General features: G+C 39.9%; 1 protein-coding gene across 1 annotated transcript in view; it reads right to left on the bottom strand.

Moving 5' to 3' along the window:
• sema3aa (sema domain, immunoglobulin domain (Ig), short basic domain, secreted, (semaphorin) 3Aa) overlaps positions 1-21,780 on the bottom strand; it is a 95,653-nt gene that overhangs the window by 32,192 nt on the left and 41,681 nt on the right. The window contains exon 3 of the mRNA XM_079623670.1: positions 1-420. This exon is cut by the window's left edge and continues 114 nt beyond it. The gene's annotated coding sequence lies outside the window, so the exon portion shown is untranslated. The remainder of the gene's footprint in view (positions 421-21,780) is intronic.

Genomic DNA, 21,780 nt, shown 5'->3' with positions numbered 1-21,780 from the left:
TGCTGGAGCGCTGGCCTCCAGCCCAGGGGGGCTTGCAGCCCACAGTGCCCAGAGCAAAGGGCTTCCCTCTGGGATAGCCGAGATCTTCCGAGTCCCTCCTTACTTCAAAAGATCCAGCGCCTGGAGCTTCTCCCCAAGGAGGCAATCCGAAATCAGATCCCAAGCGAGACAGGAGACGGGGGTTCACATGGCTCCATGTGGGGGGCGTTTCACCGGTCGTGGGGGTAAAGGTGTACTCCTCTGGGATGCGTTCTCGGACACTGGTGGGGCAGAGCGCAGAGTGGGATTCTGTGTTTGTGGGAGAGGTAGAGTTTCAGTAGGGGATCCGGCAGACCCTCTCTCCGCTCCGGCTTCGCGCACACACACTCTTCTCACACACACACTCTCACAGACTGCTTCTGCTTGTGTCCACGGCTCAGCCTGAATGAGAAGGAGAGGGAGAGAGAGAAGTAAACCATCCACCGGAGCGCAGGAGGGGAGGAGAGGAGAGGGAGGGGGAGCAGCTGAAGGGGGAGGAGGGGGTTGAACGAGGGAGCGGAGCTGAAAGGAGAGGTATGCGAAAGACTCTTCTGCAAAGGTTTGCTTGCTCTGTCTGTGTCCTTCTTTTCTGCATTGCTTATACGCTGCACCTTCAATGCATTGTCTTCCCAGCTGCTCTCTCCTGTCTGGCTTTCTGACAGACTTTCATATTTCATCACATTCCTAGCCTCTAAAATATTTCTGTCTGTCCAGTGTGTTTGCCTAGATTGAAGTATTTTTGAGAAATAATAAAATGATGCTATTAAAAATATATAAAAGATATTCACATCTATCTATCTATCTATCTATCTATCTATCTATCTATCTATCTATCTATCTATCTATCTATCTATCTGATTTGAGTAATAATGCAATATTAATAGAATAAAGTAATAAAAAAAATGAAAAATAAAATAAATATCTACATTACAAAATTGAGAAATGAATGAATAAATAAAATCCTCTGCTGTGTTAATGTGTTTCTCTTTTTGCCACTGTGAGAAAATATGTTCCTCTGTGGTGTCCATAAACCAACTTCAGCCTTACTAAAATATGAGGCAAGTAAATCAGATGCACGTATAATCCTGAAAACAAATCAGAAAGTGAAACATCGAGCCAGTCTAGCAAGACTATCCTGCATTCTTCTCTTACTCGCTCTCTGCTTGTTGCAACAAAGCCTCTGATAGACATGGGGTGTTAATGTGTGATTTTTCACCCCTGAGCGCTAAAGACAAAAGTGCCTCACAAAGACCAGCTGAGTGTGTGAAGGTATTTAACAACCTTGCAAATGTGCAACAAAAAAAAAAAAAAAAAAAAAAAAAAACCCACAGATCCCTCAATGCCTTTAACATGTCCGTGTGTATGTGTTTCCTGCTTTCATGAGCGGGTCTGTACCAAGATCTCATCACCTTTACTATATTAAACATGCTCTTTAGGTGTTTACGCCACATAGACTTGTGGGGATGATGGACATACCCTACAACCTCCACACCTCCTGATATCAGAAGGCTAAAAAAATCACCTGCAGCCTGGTCTCCATCAACCCACAGCAGAGACCGCATCCCAGGTGGATCCGCTGGCATGCAGAGGTTTTCCTCTGGTCGTCGCTCTCTCGTACACAGCTATGTGAAGGGGATTTGTCAGGGCGCTTTGACTAATGATGTCTTAATGAATTGCGACTCGCGGTGCACTAAAACGAGATAGCTCATTGACAACTAGTTTCCAGAAGCCTGTCAGTAGCAAAGTGGTAAATATAGCCGCCGAAACATGAGATCCACAGAGGAACGGCCTCCTCCAAACACAGCGAATGGACCCTGTCAGTCAGAGAGGCTTCGGTAAATACGGCATTTGTGTTGGGATATAAGTTTGTGAAGTGTTCCTGTAATCATTAGTGCAAATGCAACGGGTCTTTGACACCTGTTGGTGCGGAATGATTTGTGCAATCTACTGTATAAATAACAAATGTAAATAATTATCTGTCTGTCACTTACGACTAGGCCTATAGGCACATGTTCACATTGCTGGCGTGTACAGTATATGCAAGATCACACATGTGCATGCACAAATCAATGATGCGTAGGTGTCTCCCTGCATCCACTCTTTCGTTCCCCTAAGGAGCGATGGTTGGTGCCTACAAATTAGTTTTTTTTTTGTCTGATTTTCCAAATAAAATATCCCAAAATCCTAGAAACAAAGTTAATTTACTTGAGAAGGACCAACATTCAACATTATCAAAATACCACACAAATAAATAAATAATTGATGAATCAAAATGAATTGAGATTACAATTTAAATAAATAAATACTATTTACACACACACTACATAAATGGTTAAATATAAAACTTTATAAAACATATTAGATATGTCTAGATTCAAGGTTTAAAAAATGTTATATTATATTTAAAAAGTCTATATATAAATATTTGTTTTAAATATGTGAACACTTCTATACCTTCACCTTCACTCTCTCATTCAACTAGCCGTTCCCTTCCTGCATTTTGTTCTTTAGAGGTCATTGCCATGACTATTACGAAAACTGCCGGTCACGTTCAAGGTCCCGCTCTGCCGGAAGGAACTTCCTGTTTGAAAGGTCACACTTCCTGTCTGAGTAACACACAGCATTGACGTCTCTCCAAACCATGTACACCAAGTCAGCAGATATTGCTAAACCACACGCACTTACCCTCCTGAAGGAGTTTTGGGTTAGGTGAGTGGAGGAGAGGAGGGATGGACGGAAAAAGAAAGAGAGGAGAGGTGTAATGTTTGCGTGGCATAAGACGTCAGTCTCCACTCTACCCACATCCTCCACTCGCAGTGATGACAGATCAGACGCCTTGGTCTGCTCAATCAACACATGGCCCAGTGAAAGAGAGAGAAGCAGAGAGAGAACGAGAGAGAGAGAGAGAGAGAGCAGTAAAAAAAAAACACAAATCACATCTGCTCATGAACAACAAGCCTGTAGAATGGAATTCTGTGTAGCAAACAACACAAGTATAGATAGATAGATAGATAGATAGATAGATAGATAGATAGATAGATAGATAGATAGATAGATAGATAGATAGATAGATAGATAGATAGATAGATAGATAGATAGATAGATAGATAGTGCGATAGATAGATAGATAGATAGATAGATAGATAGATAGATAGATAGATAGATAGATAGTGCGATAGATAGTGCGATAGATAGATAGATAGATAGATAGATAGATAGATAGATAGATAGATAGATAGATAGATAGATAGTGCGATAGATAGATATGCGATAGATAGATAGTGCGATAGATGGATAGATGGATGGATGGATGGATGGATAGATAGATAGATAGATAGGACAGCTATAGGGGAAATGCCCAAGCAGACAGGGCCAAAAACAAGCCTCTCTTTCTCTTTCTCTCTCTCAAGAGAGTATGCAAGTAACCCTAGGGCTTTATCACACTCCAAAAAGAAAGGGAGCTGAGAACGTAATCACTTTACCAGAGATTCCTGCTGGGACAGCAAAGTCCCCTGGAACATGTACTCTATTACTCCATGTAATAGAGAGGTGTTACACCGGCAGAGGAGACAGGAGGTGATGAGAGAGAGAGAGTGAACGCTGATGAATTGTTAACTGACTTTTTAAAAATGTTTATAATAGATGCAAAAATGCAAACAATATATTTTATACTTGGAATATTTGTGACCCTGGATCACAAAATCAGTCCCAAGTTGCAAGGGTATATTTGTGGCAATAGCCAACAATACATTGTATGGGTCAAAATTATCGATTTTTCTTTTATGCCAAAAATCATTAGGATATTAAGTAAAGATCATGTTTCATGAAGATATTTTGTAAATTTCCTATCGTAAATATATAAAACATTTGTTTTTGTGAGTGAATGTAGCACAATCGCGAACATAAATGGACAGCTTTAAAGGCGATTTTCTCAATGTTTCGAATTTTTGCACCCTCAGATTCCAGATTTTAACATAGTTGTATATCGGCCAAATATTGTCCTATCCTAACAAACCATACATCAATGGAAAGCGTATTTATTCAGCTTGCAGATGATTTTTAAATCTCAATTTCAAAAAAATTAACCATGTGACTGGTTTTGTGGTCCAGGGTCACATATTAAAAACCGTTTCTACTTGTTTCATTACAGCACTGTGAACTTCATGACTGAGCACACAGGCGCTGCACTGAATTTGTCCGGTTTCCTCAGAACTCGAGGGTGTGTTTGGCTCATTTAGTGCCTCCTGTCCACTTCCATTTCGGAAAAGGGGATAAGGGTCTTTCCTCTGCTTCATCGGAGGTGCAAGGGTCAGAGGTCAGCCTTCATTTCACAAAAGAGGTCACAGTTCTTGCCATGCAAGCGACAGAAGTTTCATAATCTACCGTTCCACCCTTCACATGCCCCCACCTTGACACCCTCCCCCTCATGAAAGCTTTGGATATTAAATCTTTTTGTTTGTAAACTGAATGTAAATAAACAGTGACGAACCACATTATGATGTATGAGTGAAATGGCACCCTCATACAAACATGAAAGAGCGTCAGGGTTGAGAAACCGGGCTGAATATTATTATTATTTTATCAGTAATTTGTTCCCGTCTATCACAGTGGAGGAAGCATCCCGCAGCGTCTTCGCCACAGATGCATCCGTTCCAGCGGTGCATCAACGGGGTCTTCGAATTTCAGAAGTGATTTACAAAGCAGAACAGAGGAAGAAAGAGGGGAAAAAAATCTGATTCATAAAGTCTGACAGTGTCTGGACTTGTCTTACAGGTGATGTAATGTGAGTGGCAGACAGCAGGATGAGGTGGAGATATATCATCGTGTAGTTTGACTTGGGACAATCTCAAGTTTAAATGAGCGCAAATGGAAAGACTTTGTGCACCTGGATCTCATTCACTGTAGATTTTTAGATTTGTCAGTTGTCAGTTAACCAAGTAAAATACTCATGCTAAAAAAGAGAAAATGTAGTTTGAAAAAATACAATAAAGTACTGTGGTTGTACCATGATAGAATCAGATGGTAATACCATGGTACTTTAGTGTGTACACCATGATACTGAATGCTTTTGATCTACAGTATGCCACTGCTGCTGAGTCTTCAGTGCCATTTAGTGCATCAAAAACATACAGTGCAACCTATAGTGCAACCAGCAAAGTCTGATTCTTCAATTAATGATTCTTCAGAATCAGTTATTTTAGTGACTCAAAAAAATACAGTGCAAAGTCTGTTTCCTGAACGAATGACTCTTATGAACCGGTTCTTTTTAGTGAATCAAAAACACAGCATAAAAAGTGTAGTCTGGTTCCTGAACGAATTACTCTTACAAACCAGTTCTTTTTAGTGAATCAAAAACATACTGTACAACCAAGTGTCTGATTCCTTAACAAATTACTCTTATGGTTATTTTTAATCAAACAAAATCAATGCAACAAATCAACAAACAACAAACAGTTGTTTTAATGCATAATAGTTTGAAAAGATGTCTAATGAATCTTTCACTGAACCGAATACATCAGAGTGGTTACTGAATCAACATCTGACTCATTTACTGAACACACATACACATGATATAGTAGCTACCAAAAAAAAGGGACGTTTTTGGTACTTATTTGTTAGTGTAGAGTTGAATTATAGCTCTATTACTTGTTTTAATAGACTCTGTACCTAAAAAGAATCACCATTAAACTGAATTAAACTGAATTATTCAGATCAGAACAAACGACACTAGTTCCAGGGTAGATATTGAATCAGCTTTCAATGGATGTGCCGGTCTCCGCTTCGGATCACAGGAGTGTATTGTCCGTTGGAGTGCTCTTAAAAAGCACTAGTGATGTGGAAAGGCCTAGTCAAGTTTGTGAGGAAGCTGAACTAATCTAGGAGCCAAAAGGTCTTTTTAAATCTCATGTATATGTAAATGTTGTGTGGCGTCCAGTGAATGGCTCGGTCCGCAGAGCTTAACTCCAGATCGGCTGAGACAACAGAAAAGCGCTCATTATTCCATTTGTGTAACCCAATCAGAAGGCTTAAGCCGGCAGAAAATCCCCCCTGCAACCCCCAGTCAAGGTGAATTGGGGTTAAGAAGGACACAGAAAGAGCATTAGCTTCTTTGCATGGCTGCTGAAATTAAAATGTAACCAAATCAAATGGAGAGTTTCAGCAACAGGGGTCAATTACTGTATTAGGACATGCTTGTTTGGAGATGGTAAGTGGGCTTCACGAAGTTCACAAAAGTTTGAAAATCAACCAAAGACATACAAACAAACAAACATACTGCTGTGAGTCTAAGTGAACCGTTCAGAAAGTTAGTGCCAGATGGAGATCTCTGGCCACTGCGTCGCATCTCATTACTATTTTCAGTGCCTCGCACCATGAACACAGCATTTTTAAGTTGTGTCCAGTTAAAAACAGTTCATAAAGTTTTAAAACTTTCATAGTTGACTCAAAACTGCAGCGCTCTATTCCATTTTAAAAAAAACAAATATCACTGAAACTGATGCAATACCCAATCCCAAAATTTAAAAGCCGCCTCTTTTGGGTACAGTACGTATACTAATAATAATAATAATAATAATAAAACAAAATAAAATAATAAAACCCATCTCCTTTTATTTTTTTTGGGGGGAAAAGCACACCAAAGGCTTATATAAAGCTGTCCTGCATGTCCTGAATCTCTGGTCTTGGATATCCCTGTTGTCAGGCACAGAGCTCTTCAGCTTGGGAAAACTATCTCAGTGACATTGCAGTCCAGCCTGCATCTCTATTAAACATTTACACGCTTGTGAAACAAATAAAAACTAACCGCCAGCACTCACGTTACAGCCAAGCTGAGGAGGAGTCATATTTAATATGGAGCTGAAGTACTGCCAAAACATATCAGGGTAAAAGAGTGAAAGAGAGAAAGAGAGAGAGACCAGCAACTGTAATCCTCTTTCGAATGAAACCTGATGATCTGCGGTAAAATCCATTTATATGGGGTGTTTTTGCTGTAGCGCTTAATTCGATTTGCTTTATTATGCATCGTTTTTGTGCTTAAGCAAAAATATAATGAGTCAGTCTGTGACTTGGTAACCTTATGTGACTGTCTGTGAACTTGAAACTCTTACATCACACATTAACATGACAGTGCCACCGGGGGACAAGGCCTTTGTGACAGAAGCATGAGGGTGGATGATTGCACAAATAACCGGATGCTCTTCAACGTAGGTGCTTCTCTTGGACATTGAACGCTTCCTGTGAAAGCGCAGTTAATGCAATGTGGCGTCGCGATGAGTCACAGTGTTTGCTGCTAGTGATGAAATCCAGCTGTGAGTGTCAAAGAGCGACAAACGTGTTTTTCACGACAATGACGCACAACACGACTTCAGGGACAGGTTCAGATTAGCAGCCCACCTTTACCACCCAACAAGGAACGTTCTCAGAACTTGCCTATCATTATGGTTTAAGTTATGAACAAAATTAACATCATCCATGGAATATTTTTTTCAGAAAACGTTTATCTAAAAAATTGTATCCAGAGGACATTCAATAGTAACGCTCCTATAATGTTTGCAAAATTATTCAATTAGAATTTTCCCTTAATGTTCGTATAACCTATCTTTTTTTCTTTCTTTTTTTTAAGTAAAAAAATAATGTATTCATATCGTAACGGGAACATTATAAAAACATTATAAATTCAATTTCAATAAAGTCAATGGGGTTGTTTTGAACCAAATTGTCTTTAATTGTACGGACAAAAACTGTTAAAAAAAATTCTTCAAAATATCTTTTGTGTTCCACAGAGGAAATGATGTCATACAGGTTTGAAATGACATGAGGGGGGAGTAAATGATAACAGAATTTTAGTGCGAGTTACCGCTTTAAATTGCTCTTCCAGGATTGACAGTCTGTGATAGTTTTCACCTGTGTTGGAACAGACTAATGGACACATTTCCATGTTACCCAGAGGAAATCTTTATATGCAATGCGGGACACGCTTTTGGAAAGCACACATGCTTTTGTTAAATGCTGCCCGCAATTGGGCTACGTACACATTACTGAATAAGGCAAGTCAAGAGCTATTCAGGAAATAATGGAGGGCAAGACAAATTGTTCGGTTGCCATTTAGGATAATGAAGGGATATTTCCACATGCAAATGAAATGCTGGCACACGCTCGTCCACACCGCCACTGTCCTGCTTTCATTCCTCACCCCCCAAAACAATCAAGCTCTCAAAAAAACAAGCTTTACAACCCAATTGTACATCAAACACAAATGACAGGTCCACAAGATACAATGCAGATCTCCTCAATAAAGTTACTCGAGCTAAACTTTCATTATAAAAAATCTGTGTGGCCAATAACTTGAAAGACTGGCTCGTTTTATGGGATTGCCATATATAGAAAATGTTTTCCAGCAGCATATCTAATTTCAAACAACTTTCAGAAAAAAATAAATAGTGTTTCCCCAGCCAGTAAATCAGTCACTTGCTTTATTTGAGCAACGGGAGCGCGTGGAAAACACTTCTGTGTTCATATCAGGGTTGGGTTGAAGAATGAGTGTGAATTCGAATTGAACTGGCTCCAAATGACGTTCAATTATATTCTGAATTGGAATAACAGGAAGTGGATTTTACTGAATTGCAATTGAATACAGCTAATGCATTCCTAAAAAAATCAAGGGCCAGTTTTACAAACATCTTTCGAAACCCTCCTTTGGCGTTAAAAAAAACTACTGATAGGATTTACTAAAGACACACAGTGAAAAATTAGTGCTGAAAAGGAGTAGACAGTTATTTTTGCGGATATGCATCTGTAGGAGTTTCTCCTTCAGACGCAATATTTATGGGAGGAGAGTATTTGAATCGTGCAGGGTGTAACCTAAGTTTTGTGCTAGTCAATTTCCATCACAATAATTTGTGCCATTATTTAACGCCCAAAAAAGCATGTCTTAAAGAGATAGTTCCCCCAAAAATGAAAACATTGTCATCATTTACTCGCCCTCAAGTTGTTCCAAATCTGTATGAGTTTCATTCTTCTGTTGAACACAAAAAAAGATATGTTGGTAACCAGACACTTGACGGTATAGCCATTGACTTCCATAATATTTTTTTCCCTACTACTTCCTACTTCCATGTTCATTAATGTGCACACTGTCAGCAAATTGTCAGTAAAAATGCATTCTCAATTCAGTCCTCAATGCTGCAAACCATCCATGGAACAATCCATGTTGCTCAAATGATCTGTTTTTTTTTTCCTGTACTTTGAACTTTGATGAAATTATGTGAACAAACAAAATTTTTATATTACAATTTATTAGCACAATTGAAACACTCCATTATCTTTTATTGTCAAGTAATACGCATGTTTAGGGCATTTCCACACAGCAGAAAGGGTCAAGTGATTAGAATGAGGCCAGCATAGATTTACGCTGTGGGAATTCTTCAGTTAACTGAGATTCATAATTGAAATGAGATGTTTTCTGTCCTTGGTATGCATTTCACTGGGTCTGCAGGCTTTGAACATAAATAAGCCTTCTTTCAGTCCTCATTCCATTATGACATGCCATCCATCAGAGACGACTAGTGTGCATTCTGTGGTTGCTTTAGGGAAGCACTAATGGGCTATTCAACTGTTGGCATTGGCGTTCATGACAATAACTTTTGGCTCAAGACATAAAGACTTGGCTGGGAGCTGACATCTCTTTGAGATAATAATATACATGCTGATACGACAAGTATACTATTCTCATGATGATGGACAGTTAATCAAATACATAAAACTCACATTTATAACAATCATAATCATAACCAAAAACTGACAATCTCATAAACGCTTCTGCGTAGAATGTGCCGTTCAACATATTTTGGAAATAGTTATCGGTTGGCCATGGCTCTTCTGGATGTATCCGCAGTAGAAATTCCCTGGCAGAAGATCAGTCTCATTCATTCCTTTCCAGACAATATCATCCTCTCGCTCCCATCAGCGAGACACTTCAAAAAACTGACGTGCTCCACTTTGAAAACAACCCCTTGTCCTGCTGGTGGGAACAGAGCTAAAGGATCAGCTAATGACCGTGAATTATACCTCATCAGATCCACATACACACACATGCACACTGCCTAGGCTCTTTTAGGAAGTCACTGATAACAGCTGTGTGTGTGAACATGTAGATACTAGTAGGGATGGGTGATTTGTTGAGTTAAAACTACTTGATAAAATCGATTAAATTCCTCAAAAAAGCTTACAATCAATTAAAATTGTGTGTGTGTCTGTGTGTGTGTGTCGGTGTGTGTGTTGGTGTGTGTGTCTGTGTGTGCGTATGTGCGTGTGTGTGTGTGTGTGTGTGTGTGTGTGTGTGTGTGTGTGTGTGTGTGTGTGTGTGTGTGTGTGTGTGTGTGTGTGTGTGTGTGTGTGTGTGTGTGTGTGTGTGTGTGTTTAGGTAAATATCGCTGTTTGTTCTTGGCACATATAAGCAAATTATTAAATACATTATTTATAATTTGGCATCATCCCGTTTGGAAAACATCTGATGCATGCTTTCCCAGCCGTAGCCAGTGTTATTTTAGTATCATTGATATACTAAGAGTTTTGTTAAGGAATGTTTTGAATTAGATTTTATTTTTTATAATTTGATGTTTTTGTTTTTGTTTTTGAAAAGTTTTTGAAACAGTTTTATCAGTTTTAAGTTTTTTATATGTCTGCATAGTTTTATGAAGTTTTAGATTTTAATTGTAGTTATTTTTTTAATACTTCCACTTAAACTAAATGAAAATGAGAAATGTTTCCTTGGCAACTTTATTTAAAGTAATGCATTTTTTAAATGGTTTTATTTAACAATAGTAACCCCATCTATCAAAAACAAAAGATGGTTATGCAGGATAAAATGTGGCTTTAAGGGAGGAGCATCACTTTAATGTGACTCATGTGCGGATTGTAAAGTTAGACATGGGGGCTGGTGGCGGGAAAGCCACATCAATAACCTTTTCAGTTAGCACTATGACTGGCAACATTTACTGTACCTGCAGGAATGCATAACTTATGTCTCCTGCACACTTAGTCTAAATATCATACCAGCCCCTTTCAAAGAGCGTGCTGCATTCATCAGGTCATCTCTGTCACTTACAAAGCCGCATCCGGGCCAACTTTTCATCCATTACCTGTCATTGTACTCGACAATGTGGCAAAACACACCTCTTTTCACTCACAACACAACAAGCAGAGATTCAGCAGTGTCCTAGGGCAACGAAACCAAACCGGCATTCAGAGCGGCATCTGTCACTTCAGCAGCTCTGTGTTTGTCTTTGTGAGTTTGCTCGGTCTCTGATTTTTTTGTCCGATTATCTGTTGGCCCAGTGGTGCTTTTGGCGAGATTAGCCCCTGACTCACTGTTGTTTCGGTACCTTTTGAATGAAGCCTGTTCTTCCATCATACCCAGATCAGAGAATCCCTGTTAGCATTGTTAGTGTTGGACGGGGAGGCTCTTTAGAGTTATGGGAATCTGCCATTTGAAAACTGTCATTTGACTCCCAGCTATTGTGGTTACGTCATCTAGAACTTGTAAAATCTTATGTAATTCCTTCATACTCACATTAAAGCACATGTATGAGGCCTCAGAGAACGAGGCACAATTTTGGAGTGTACTTTACCAGTTACTCACAAATCAATTCAACTGCATGACACAACGTTTTCCCCTCATACATCTTTCATAAAAAAAAGAAAAGAAAACCTGATGTGTCTCTCAAGTTACAACTTGAACAGTCAGATTTGGAAAAACGCAGACAGACCTTTGCATTTGTTGGCTTGCAACTGTAATCCCTTAAATAGGGTTTAGCCACCCAAAAGAAAACGTTTTTGTAAACGTTGCTTGTGCTGAAGACAAGTTCCACCTTTTTGCCTAATTCCTTTATGATTATCGAGGCTTTGAGACATGCATGCAAGATTTACCCTAAAACAACATTTGTCAGGGAAGTATGTCATACAGTCAGCAGTGCAATGCGCAGACTTGCCCTTCATCTGTACATTTCTGTCAGCGTGCGATCACAAATAATGCCAATCTACTCATAAAAAAAATCATATAATTCATGCGATACTCTTCCAGAATACACACACACCTGCCGGTCTAATTCTCTGTTTAAGGAGACCACCCTAAGTCAATATCTCTTCATTGCAACCTGACATACATGAGATCAAGGGATATGACTCATTTGAACGAGAATATCTACAGTATCAACAAACTTGGGGTTATGGAGATTGAGTTGATGCATGTAGCAACACATTGCATTAATAACAATCAGAGAGTTTTTTTTTTGCATGCTTGACAAGTCACAGAAGCAAATAAACTTACACACGCAATAATCCACAATGTTCAGGGTCTGGCCACATGTTCGAATAAGTTGGGGGGGGGGGGGGGGGGGGGGGGTCTAGTTGGGAGGTGGCCCAGAGGGTGAGAGATTAACTCAAGCTGCGCAGGCAAAACACTCCAGGGCCCTCCAGTAAAGACCAGCTCCAGGCCCCCGACCCGTCGGCTAATCCAGTCCCAGCTGCACCCAATCCGTCTGGGTTTGCAGAGCTTCGTCGCTGCAGCCCCGCGGCGCTAAGCCTCCAATAAGAGGCTTGGAACAAGTCTGACAACCTGTCAAGCTGAGGACTTAATTAACCATCTAAAGTCAACCTGACTAATAGGAAAGAAAAAGATCCACTCAAGTAGTGCCACAAAAGAAGAAGGGGTCAATTCCTACTCTTCTTGCTATTATTGTGAATGGCAGGCACTCTGCTAAATTGTCTCAGACTTTTTTGTTGGTGTTGCATGCCTTAGGGTCAAACCTGTTATGGAGCACCATATGAATTCGTTAACTTTTAAAAAAGTGAATATGTTTGCAGTTTAAATTCATTTAAGTATTCTACAAAAAGGCATCGCTCGAAATTAGCTTTTTTACTTGTTAGCAGTAGCACTGGTGCTCCCAACTTCAAAAAGTACGGAGCACCAACAAAAATTTAGAAGCACCCATATATATACGTAGGTCTACAAGATTTGTACAAGATTGAACATATATTAAATATGTTAACAGATGGTGTAGGCGGTGTTAAATTTCACGTTCAGCTCTGCCAATTAAGCGGAACGGCCGGCAGCTTCCATACGATTAAAAGCTTCGAACCTGATCCTGAATTCTTTGCCACACACTTGTCATGGCATTTTGTGTGTGCGTTTGGCACTCTCTCCGTATTTAATAAAGATTCAGTGGCGAACGCAGTGTTACCTGCAACCTCTGTACCACCGGCTTTACAGTGAACGCAGTGCATTGAGCCATTTTCATAGCGGAGCCACTCAAAGTCTTTCAGCCACTCTCTCTGAAAAACTCTCAGCCTTCTTTTCCACTGGTGGATCCACAATATCTGTAATTTTAGGCAGCTTACAAAAGGAGAAATCTCTCAGTGTTCTTTTCATCTTGTCATGTGACAACGGAGCGCAGTGAAAAGGAGTGATTGACAGCTAATGTTAACCGATCTAAAATCTGCATTAAAGTTAAGAATGTAAAGATGAAGTTTAATTGGTTATGTAACGGTGGACTGCTCACTGTATCAGCACAGAAGGCACACACTGTGCAGTAATTAGCAAATGTCTTGTAGAGGAATTAAAACTGGTCGCACCACAACAATTATTTGCACTCGCACAAATGCTACCAAATATATTTTAAGGTCGCATAGATTCAATTTTGGGAGCATATACGACCAAATGGTTGCAATTTCGAGTATATCAGACTTATGTATGTCAGACTTTCAGAAATATACTTTGGTCAAGGTCAATTTTATTAATTATAACTAATAACTATAACTATAATTTACACAATAGCAAGAAGAAGAATGGAAATAAAACAGCTATTGCTATTATTATAATACATACACACACATTCACATACAATACGGTTCACAATCTTTTAAATGTTTTCAGTCTTCTTTGCTCATAAAGGAATGTGAAACATTTTTACAATAAAAAAAGCTGTTTTCTATTATTATGTTAAAATTTTATATTTTATCCAAATACATTTTAATGTTTTATCTAAAATAAGTGACCCTGGATCACAAAACCAGTTATAAGTAGCACGGGTATATTTGTGGCAAAAGCCAACAATACATTGTATGGGTCAAAATTTATTTTATGCCAAAAATCATTAGGATATTAAGTAAAGATCATGTTCCATGAATATATTTAGTAAATTATTTAGTAAATCGTAAATATATAAAACATTTCTTTTTGTGAGTGAATGCAGCACAATCACAAACGTTAATGGACAACTTTAAAGGCGATTTTCTCAATGTTTCGATTTTTTTGCACCCTCAGATTCCAGATTTTCAAATAGTTGTACCTCGGCCAATGATTATCCTATCCTAACAAACCATACATCAATGGAAGGCTTATTTATTCAGCTTTCAGATATATAAATCTCAATTTAAAAGAATGTATGCATGTGACTGGGTGTATCTCCTAATAGTGCAAAAAAAGTAAAAGTTATCAAGCACACTCTTATCTGCTATTTCCAAATTCGCACAAAGACTCTATCGCACATCCCCCAACAGGAAGAACAAGAGACACAGTAGAGTTGAAGGAGACGGTGATCAACTGCGCATAACTTGTTTGTTTGCACAAGGTAAGGCTGTGTCAAAACTCAGTCAGCGCTGAAGATTCAAGAGGCACGGCGCTAGCTCGCTAAACTAGTCTGAGTTAAACCAGAGTCTCACTTGACCTTCCTCTCCTCCTCCTCTCCATCACCGTTGAGTGTTTAAGCACACCATCTCCTTTCCGCCATAATGTGTTTAGAAATGTCACTCGCACCCCCTCCCTTTCAATCACTGTAATGTGTTTGACTGCGCTAACCCTCTTCCCTCTGGCCATAATGTGTGTAAAACTGTCATACACTCAGGCAACACTCTATCAAGGTAATGTGTTTGATTATTCCAGTCCCGGGCCTACTTTACAAAACATGCCTGAGTGTGTACCAACAGCCCTTTCCCTGAACGCGCCGGCATGCTAAACAGGGACGGACCGACAATATGAAGAGACAGAACCTGTTCATGTTCAAATGAAACCTAAACGGCACTGGATGCAGTATTTGAAATCAGTGTACTATGTAATCTGAGTCAGTGTAATGCGTAATCCGTCTCCGTGACCTCCAGCTGAATGACTGTCTGAGAGCTTCCAGGTGTATCATCAGATTTTCCACTTCTCTGCTCCCTTAAATCTCATTCTTTCTTTCCTGGCACCTTCCACTATTTCAGCCTAAGCCACTTGGTGCTTTTTTTCTCCCCATCAACTCTCACTTCTTTTCCTTGCTTAACCCACTTCAGTCCTTTTTTTTTCCTCGACTACAAAACACACTACATTGCCTCTTGAACTTTTTGTTATTCTGTCCCGTTTGCCCACATTCTTCCCCCTAAATCTTCTCATTTTCCGTCAACAAACTGTCTCTTTCCCACTGACTCTCTCTCTGTGCGCTACTGTTCCGAGAGCCAGAGGTAGCCGAAGAAAAGCACACTGCGCCACGGCAGTAATAGCAGTGTTCCAGTGCGGTACAGCTAATGATGTGTAGCTGTTAACCTCCGAGGTGCGGACCCTGGCTGTGGAGAGATCACCCACGGAGAGGTAGCCCCAACTCTACAAACACCCCTAATTCACACCACATCTTAAAGCCTTTGTGTGCTCCTTAATACTGTATCCAACTTGTTAACATGCTTATTTGAATCTCAAACTGTTATCCAAGGAATTACACACTTGGTGGCGATTTACTTCCCCAAATGATTTTTTTTTCTTCTTCTGCACAGCAGACTAAATATGAAGTTTTCCAGAGATTCAGATGTTATCTCAGCTGAGACTTTCCTTGCGTTATACATGAAAGGTGGCTTTAAAGGGATAAAAAAAAGGAAATTTCATAATTTACTCACCCCAATTTCTTTCCAAACATGTTCTGTGGAACAAAAACATTTATATTTAAATAATGTCCAAGCTGCAAACGAAAATAGGGACCAAAGCTGTCAAGCTTTTAAATTAAATTAAAATAAAATAAATATTAGAACATATAAATATGTGTCTAAGACAAATCTATCTTATGGTTTATGGTTTATTGTGCGTTTATGGTTCTTTTTCTGACAGATTTTGGTCCCTATCCACTTTTTGAAAAGAGAGCAGTGTGAACATACTTAGCAACTTCTCCTTTTGTTTCACGAAAGAAAGATTCATATGGCTTTAGGATCACCCGTGTAATTTTAGTATTATTTATATACTAATAGAATATTTATTAACATTTCTAATGTGCTATTATTTTTTAAGTTTAAGTTTGAGTTAACAATAAAAACACTGGGGATCACATGAGGGTGAGTAACTGATAATGGAATTTTTATTTTTGGATGAACTAATCCTTTAAGTTCACAGTAATTCCGAGCAGCACGTCTAAATCCCTTGGCACCTATTTCCTAATTAGCCAATAATGCCGCTCTGTTTAGCGTCAAATTAAATTCCTAAGGAGTCAGTGGGGAGTAATTTAATCAATTAACCTTTTTACATTGGAAATGATTTCAGGAATGTGGTCTGGCCTGAAGTCCAGTGCAGCCCACCTCGGTGACAATCTAAGAGCTGAAGCATGTGAGTGTTTTCTTGAGTGTGTGAGTGGATGAAACCCGTGTGGTCGGGGGGGAAACGTAGAGAGTCTGACATTAAGAAATACTAAATCAGGCTGCGCTCACATAAACACTCTATTGTTCTTTGAAGTTTCTCTGTAGTCTTGCAGACGGCGAGTCATACATCACACACAGACACACATGGGGGTCTTGGGGGCCACGGCTCCCTCAACAACTCTCCAACCCTTCGGCCTAATACTGTGTGTGTCCCCTAAAAATCATCTTTCCCAAGGGCTCAAGCCCCAGGTTAACAACGGCTGGCTGTGTGAATGGAGTCTACTGGATGATCAATTGACATTCCCATACATCACAGAGGATAAAGTTGGCGCCAAGTCACCAAATAAGACGGACACTATTAATATGGTCATGTACTAAACTGATAGATGATATTCCAGAGTACCAGATGCCAAGACATACAGTTGCATCCAAAAAAGTCAGAGTCCACTTCCAAGTCAATGCTTCCTTTGAGCGTTTCCTATTTTTGTCCTACTTATAAATATTCACAATTACGTCAAATTTATATATAAACAATACATATATTGACTTCAATTAAAAACAAAAGAAGTGCATTCATGTATTAAAAATAATTTTTATGGGCATAAAGTCCAAAAGAGGTGATACAACTTTTCTGATATTATAATGAGGAAAAATGCCTCATTAATAATAATAATAATAATAAAATCCTTAAGTAGTTTGCCATTTTATTATTATTACATAGAATACCAAGTAATAATATATACTAAATAAACTACTAAAATATATTATACAAAACATATAATACTGCAGCTACTCTCTCGCTCTCTATTCCTTATACGACCTTTCCAAGTCATAGGGCTGGAGCCTATCCCAGTTTCTTAGGCCAGAGGCAGAGGAAAGCACCCTGGACAGCTGGCCAGTCCATCACTGGGCTCTCACACACAGGCAATTTTTGACTGTCCAATTCACTAACCTGCATGTCTTTGGAATGTGGGGGAAACCGGAGTACCCGGAGGAAACCCACGCTGACACAGAGAGAACATGCAAACTCCACACAGAAAGGACTCAGCCAAACCGGGGACCTTCTTGCTATTGCAGCTACACTGCTTTTTAATATTTGAAAAACAAAAAAATATAAAAAAGGAAGTGATATCATAGAGAGGACCCCAGCAGACCCTGATGACTGTCAATGTCAATAAGTCTCTTAAAATATTAGATAATTTGACCTTTTATGGTACGGCAAGGTAAGGGTGTAAAATATCATGTGGTGCGACACCCCAAAATGTTATTCATATTTATTCATTTATCCTTCTTAATGTAGGTGTAAGTTGTAAGAAAATATATTTGGCACTTCCGTCAAGTCACGTCACGTTTCTTTATATAGCACTTTATACAATAGATTGCTTTTAAAGCAGGAGCTTTAATTTCTAAAGCGGATCTCCAGTGTGTTTATGTTTTTCCTCACGGAAGTCTGACCTCGAAGGACCGAACAGAAGAAGTGAACAGGAGAAGATTACGATGTCAACATCGTACAACCTATTATGTGATCGCCGCGGACCAATGGCACTTCGAAGGTGTTTACCAGGTGACATTTTTGCAAGCTCTTTTAAACTCCTGAAACAAACTTCATTTTGGCCTGATTTTGTACGAAATTACGTTCGTTCTTCGATTTCGCTTTAAGTATACTGAGGCTTTAAAGGTTTGCAAACCATGTCTAAGCAGTCTAAGTGTGTCTAAGCTCCCAGCAGCCAATTATTCCACATTTTCAGTAAGAGAAGAGCAACCATACTGAAAATACATTCTCCCTCAAACCCTTTGGCACTGTTTGAACAGGGGTCACCAGTTGAACACAAAGTCCCTTAATGGACACGGGCAAGAGAACGAGGGTCAAAGTGTCATGTTTGCTGTGCCTGGGGCATATCACAACACACAGCGCCAATGGCAGCCGAAGACAGAGTTGAAAGAGCCAACGTTTGGACAAGCCGAAGCTTATCAACATATAAGAGGGACAGATTGTGACGGAGGAGGGGGGGGGGGGGGGGGAAGAGGAACGGCACGAAACTAAAGGCAAAAAAGAATACTGGTACGTTTCTGAAACCGAGCCAGGAAGAGAGGGGAGGATAAAGACAAACAGGAGCTGCATGCGGACAGGTTGCTGCTTATCAGAGTGTGTGATGGAGAAGATAATAGAGTGATGACAGTCGTGACTGGTATCCAGTTCGATCAATCACAGCATGCTGTCAGTCACAGCACTGATGCTTTATTGACAGAGTCAGGCTGTCTGATAGCATTAACCCCCATTCAGAGCCAGACTAGCCTACAACACAAACTAATGTGTGTTGTTGACAACAGATGCCTTTGAAACGGATCAATAACAGCACGGGTTTGTCGAGAACGCACAGGGTCAGCGCTTAAATTCAAGGGCCCGACGAGTGGACTGTACAATAAAAGGACCCGAGTTGGCTTTCTTTGGTTTGATCAAATAATATGAAGTATTTTACCATGACAGGACAACTTGACAACTGTAAGAACTTCGTTTTTGTGCTGACTGTGAAGAACTGCAAGAAGATTGTCCGTTTAATCTCACAGAGTCCCTCATGCGTTTGACCTCTGCGTGACTGAACTTTAATGCTTCACGGGTTCCATTAAAAGCCAGGATCACATGTCGATAAAAACCAGCCCGACATTGACCTAAACCCTGAAGCCTGTATTAGCCGACATGCCAATGTCATTGATGAGCCATTCGTTCCAGTTCGAATTGATACGAGACAAAACTGCACATGCAGCTCATTACCCATAATGTTGCAGTTTATCTGGGATATCCAATTTCCCCAACAGCGTTTTTCCTCAATTCTTTTAGCATTTAATTTGTCTTCTTTCTCAATGTCTCAAATTAATTCAGATTGAACCACTAAAGTACTAACACAGTATACACACACATATGTTCCAACTGCAATAAACGAGGAGAGGATTAGTGTCCTCTCGTTATAACTTTTGCAGCATTGCGCTGGTTATCCCACATGTCTATCTTTTAAATGCTGCATCTAAACTGTTTCTGATGTTAATTTTGGCCACAACTGTCCCTCTGTTTTTGCTTTTCTCTCTCTTTCTCCCTATCTTCACACTCCTCTGGCACAGTTACGCACACACATCGTTCTCTGGACCGGGCTCGCGGGAGAAGCTGAAAACAGACAGGACCAATTTTCTGCTAATTGGAGCTCAGGAAATTGCTCCTCATTTTAATTTACTGCCACACAGCCAGATAGACATGTGATCTGACAGTGTGTGTGTGTGTGTGTGTGTGTGAGAAAGAGAGAGAAACAGACGGAGACAGAAAGATACACTATCCAACGCCCATACTCTTCCAGTCCACAGGTGCAGAGGTCACACCTCTGGACATTAATTTGACTTAAATACAACATGAACTCTCTCCGAGGTCAGACGCATCGGGAGAAACACTCAAGCCCTTTGACTTCCACTGCAGTCTGACTTTAAAGCTGCCAGGGTAATTCAATTGATTTCATATTTTTCTTGAAAGCCCACGAGGGATGCGGTCAGTTGATTTATGATGACTGTCATAATATTTCAATAGCCGCAAGACACTTTTTTTGAGCCCGAAAACAGACGTGCGGTTTAATCAAATCAGTGTTATTTCAGTATTGTTTATAAATTAATATAGTATTTTAGAATTTATATATATTTTTTTCATAATTTTATTTTATTCCATTTTATTATTTTATTTTATTCCATTTTTTAGCTGTATTTCAATGACCAAAAAGCATTATAGCTTTAGTTTTAGTTAACAAAACCATGCTGTAACAACACCATGAAAACTATAAAGACGTATCTGATCATAATTCATAACAGCAGATTGTCAGATCTCCCGTGCCAGAGGCCATCAGGTAAACAATGAAACAATAACCCTTATAAGGAGATTAGATGATTACCCATGACCCAGACCCTCTTTAGGGAAGTGCACTTCCTGATTGGATCCCCCACATAATGGATATAGGAAATGAATGACTTTAGTAGTATATCGCTTGTTTCTGCTTTGTCTACCTTCTCTCCACCCCGCCAGCCCCCCGTAAAACTATTTCCTGTAACATTCTCCCGTCTGCGTTCGCTCTGCATGTCTGGATCTCTCTCCCTGAATTCGTTCTCTCTCTGGTTGTTTCTCCGTTGGCTCTTATTTGTTGTTTCAGAGCAGCAGGGTGAGATCCCGCTGCAGAGACGTCAAGAATGTTTATTTGGGATATGCGAGGCTCACCACATCTTTGACAGTTTATGTGCTTATGGAGACAATAACATTGCTTTTTGATGGATTCAGCGGTTCGGTACAGTTCCATTTTAATGGCAGTGAATGGAACTTTTGAATGAGCGCAAACGCTTCCCCCCTCCCCCCTGGACCGAATTCAAGCCTTGGATGACAAGAATCCAGCATATTGAGTTTATTTACTGTGGGAATGGAGTAAAAACAAGACCACGACTCCTAATGAGAGGGAAATAACTCTGAGAATGCAGATTTCGGCGTCAAAAGAGCCGCATACACACTCACAAATACACTTTTGGCGAGTATATCTGACCTTGCTTGACATTTACCATTGGTCATTCGTATCCGAGAGGCTTGCTTTGACCCCGGCCTGAGCTGATCGATACGGTGATACATGTTTTAACACAGAATCGCTTACTAATCAATAGCGCGACATTGCCAAACAGAGACGTCTATCAGAAGCGCATCACTCAATAAGACAAGAGCACAATCGATGGATGCTTTGCGAAAAGCTCATCCATCCCGCACTGACATGTTTTCCAAAAACTGACACTGTCATTTATCTGTGTGTGTGAAAGCACGGGTAAGATTGGACATCGTTTTGCACATATAGGCCGTTTTAATGAGACTGTGACCTTTTCTTCATGGAGCAGCAGGCCTGTGTTCTCTGAACTTGAATAAATCCTCTTTTCCTGTCACATTACCCGGCCATGCTAGCGGCATTTCAGTCTATCGATCACTGGCGTATACACATGCACAAGCACGCTTTAAGAGCACACGCATAAATATTTATACATTGACGCCATTTTAAAACCGTCAATCCTGTCGTTCATTCATATTCATCATTAGTATACTGCTCATAGCTT

The sequence above is a fragment of the Phoxinus phoxinus genome (assembly GCF_949152265.1).
Source record: "Phoxinus phoxinus genome assembly, chromosome: 9".
Classification (NCBI taxonomy): domain Eukaryota; kingdom Metazoa; phylum Chordata; class Actinopteri; order Cypriniformes; family Leuciscidae; genus Phoxinus; species Phoxinus phoxinus.
Note: the sequence above shows the minus strand (reverse complement) of the source record. Positions and strands in the feature narration are given on the sequence as shown.